Source organism: Lithobates pipiens, unplaced genomic scaffold (assembly GCF_037356315.1).
Source record: "Lithobates pipiens isolate NorthernLeopardFrog02 unplaced genomic scaffold, aLitPip1_a1.2 Scaffold_8, whole genome shotgun sequence".
Taxonomy (NCBI): domain Eukaryota; kingdom Metazoa; phylum Chordata; class Amphibia; order Anura; family Ranidae; genus Lithobates; species Lithobates pipiens.
Window position 1 is genome coordinate 5,603,354 of NW_027507903.1, and position 3,912 is coordinate 5,607,265.

A 3,912-nucleotide genomic window follows, 5' to 3' on the forward strand; every position below is an offset into this window, starting at 1 on the left:
ATGTGGAAATGCAGCGCACAATTCTCTTCTTCTTTAATGGGATAATAATGAACGTATTTTCAAAGGCTTTTTTTTTTCAAGTGATATCAAGAATAATATTATTATGTTTTTTTTTTTTTTTTTGAACAAGTTACCACATCACTATTATCCCGTAGTTTTTAAGATCAAAGATACAACTATGTTGGTGTCTCTTGTCAATTTTACATTGTATTTTATAAAATGTAACTGCCGACTCCCAAATTGTCATTTGAAGTAAAACACACAGCCAAGTATTATTCTACACAACTTTTTTTATTGTGCATTAAAAAAAAGAAAACAAATAAAATTAGACATGCTATCTGCCAATAGAACTTAACCAAAAAGTGCATCCAAAAATATAGAAACTATACCAACTCAAATCATTATTATTCAACCAAAAAATTTAATAAAAGCCCCATGCATGTGTCCTGCTTCTTAATATAGGGGGTCAACAATGCCAAGAGTTGGTAAAAGCAGGAGTCCGTCATCTGGAGATAATTCCGAAAATAATCCGGATTATTCTCCTGGAGCTCCCGCAGCAAAGGCCATATGACATACTTGGTCACGATTAATAAAGCAACCAATATTTGGTCCAAGAAATCCTCCTCCTCCTCCTGTTCCTGGACTGGACTTGGGACAAAGCAATAACTCCAAGGCCAATAATAAATAAAAGGTTGTCTCCTCCGATTCCGCAACATGTCTGGTTGACGAACGGCCGTTTCAGAAACGAACTGAAAAGCGCGAAATGAAAAGCGCGAATCAACACTCCCCAAACTTCTACTAACACGAAATTAGCAGAAGGAGCCCAAAGGGTGGCGCATGATAATTGAACTTCCTCTTTATCGTCTTGTAGTACATCACTACGTTCGTTTTTGTTGGCCGACAATTCCTTGCTGTTTGTATGCAAGACAAGTTCCTGGCCAACGCCCTTCAAACAAAAGTCTGAGGTTTTGTCTGCGGAAAATCCGATCGTGTGTACAGGGCTTAACTTGGCTACACTGATTACATTTAAAAGGGATGACTTTTATGGAGAGGAGATTTGCACTTTACTTTTGCTACACCACACAATCGTTATACAAAATGCCAACATATGCATGTAAGGCATAGAAGCCTTCCTTATAATTACCTGTCTGTACCATATCCTCCATATCCATCCGCTGTGTCTTAGTTTCCTATCGTCTGGCTGTATCATGTGCTAGGTCATCATTTTTTGCAAAAAAATAAAAAGCATTAGCAAGTTTCATGTTACCTCTGATGGCACAGAAAGGCACATAGCACAGAGTTTCCAGTAATGGCTGCCAAGTGTGTATAATGAGACTGGCGGCGGGATCTGTGGGTTACACCTGCATGCATTCAATTTAATATATTTTATACATCATTTGTAACTACGGAAATAAAATACTGGAGCTCTGATTTCTTTTCTAGCACAGAAAACAGCCTGACCATTGTAGAGGACCCAGTATTGTGATGGCATCCATTCAAGTCCATTCTGTTGTGTTCTACCTGGCACTGATTTACAGAGTCCCAGTCCTTAAAATGCCCCCCGATTTTTTTGCATTAGCTGGGCCCAATTTACTTGGTTATAATGCATGCGTTATTTGATAATCTGACAATTTGGATATTCCGATAATATCTATGAAAAATGTAATGCCGCCTACGCGCGGTGGGACTTTCCGACAACAAGCTCACATCTAACATTTCCCATCGGAAAATCCGACAGTGTGTACACGGCATAAGTGTAGGACGTCGAGTTTTATTTTATTTCTGATCTTTTTTAGGTTGAATTTAAATACATGAGCCCTAAAAGTAAAAAGACAGAACTTTTCTTTTTTTTTTTTTTTAAGGGGTAAATATATTGTTGTTTACCATTTATATGGTGTTTATATACTGCAAAGGGTGCATATTTCACTATGCTGGTCATCTTTGAAGAGAATCTGTCACTTTGCCCTCAGAAACAGCCAGTACTGTGGGTAAGAGGGAGCATGTGATCTTCTCCCCTTACACTCAGGATGCAGTATTCAGCCCCCCTTCTCAGTAGAGACCCCTTCCTCCCCAACAGTACAGACCCCCCTCCAGTAAAGACCCCCTCTCTAGTATAGACCCAATCCTCCACTACCAGTACATGCCCACTCACCTCCAGTAGAGGCCACACCCTCCCCACCAATACAGACACCCCTCCAGTAAAGACCCCCTTCAAACCAATAAAGACCCCCTCTCCAGTATAGGCCCACTCCTTCACTACCGGTACATGCCCACTCACCTCCAGTAGAGGCCACACCCTCCCCACCAGTACAGACACCCCTCCAGTAGAGACCCCCTTTGAACCATTAAAAACCCCCTTTCCAGTACAGACCCACTCCCTAACTACCAGTACAGACCCCCCCCCCCCTCTCCTCCAGTAAAGGTCCTTGTCTTTCGCACCAGTACAGACTCCCCCTCCAGCATAGACTCCTCCAGTACAGACACCCCTCCACTAAAGACCCCCTTCAAACCAATACAGACACCCTCTCCAGTATAGACCTACTCCTTCTCTACCAGTACAGGCCCACTCACCTCCAGTAAAGGCCCCATCCTCCCCCCCAGTACAGACGCCCCTCCAGTAGAGACCCCCTTTGAACCAATAAAGACCCCCTTTCCAGTACAGACCCTCTCTCTCACTACCAGTACAGACCTCCCCCCTCCTCCAGTAAAGGCCCCTGTCTTTCCCACCAGTACAGACTCCCCCTCCAGCATAGACTCCTCCAGTACAGACACCCCTCCAGTAAAGACCCCTCCCTTCAAACCAATAAAGACCCCCTCTCCAGTATAGACCCACCCTCCCCACCAGTACAGACACCCCTCCAGTAGAGACGCCCTTTGAACCAATAAAGACCCCTTTTCAGTACAGACCCACACCCTCAGTACCAGTACAGCCCCCCCCCCTTCCAGTAAAGGCCCCTGTCTTACCCACCAGTACAGACTCCCTCCAGCATAGACTCCTCCAGTACAGACATCCCTCCAGTAAAGAATCCCTTCAAACCAATAAAGACCACCTCCCCAGTACTGACCCACGATTTCATTATCAGTACGTTCTCCAGTAATGGCCCCCATCCTCCCCCTCTGGCAGTACAGACCTCCCCCATCTCCACAAGTTTACACCCCACCTCCAGTACAGACCTCCTCCCTCCCCACCAGTCCCCCCCCCCCAATATAGACTCTCCCCACCAGTACAGACTCCCCTCCCTCCTGTACAGAGCCTCCCCTCTTGTACAGTCCCCCCCCCCCCAATACAGACTCTTTTCCTCACCACCAGTACAGCACCCCCTCCCTCTTGTACAGAGCCTCTCCTCCAGTAGAGACCTCCTCACTCCTTTACAGGCCTTTTCCTCATTCACTGTCACCTCATTCACCATCAGTTCATTCACTGATGGACTGAGGGTATCAGCAGCAGCAGGAATTCCTTCCCTTGGCTGGTGCTGAGGAAAATCTTTCCTCAGCTTGCTATATGACTGAGCTGCAGGAGCCTAATTCATATGCAAATTATGTGGTCATTTCATTCATATGGAAATCTTGCTGTGATTTCCATTTACGGTAAATGAGCGGTGGACACAGTATACAGGGGCAGAGCGTTTACAGGATTAAGAACCGATACATAGGATAACGAGAAAAGGGTCTAAATGCTGGACAGTCCCACACAATCCAGGACTGTTGGGAGGTATGCTTCAGGCATTAGGCAATCAAAGGAAAGTGGGATGTCAAGCTGGTCCTCCTGTAGTATAGATTTAGTTTGGTCTCCAGGTAAAGCCCCCCTTCCAGTTTGTGCTATTGGCTTTTCATGTAGAGGGTTTGCTAACCATTCCCACTTGTGGGGAAACCTTTCTACTTCTACCCACTTCTTACATCATTTCTTTGAAG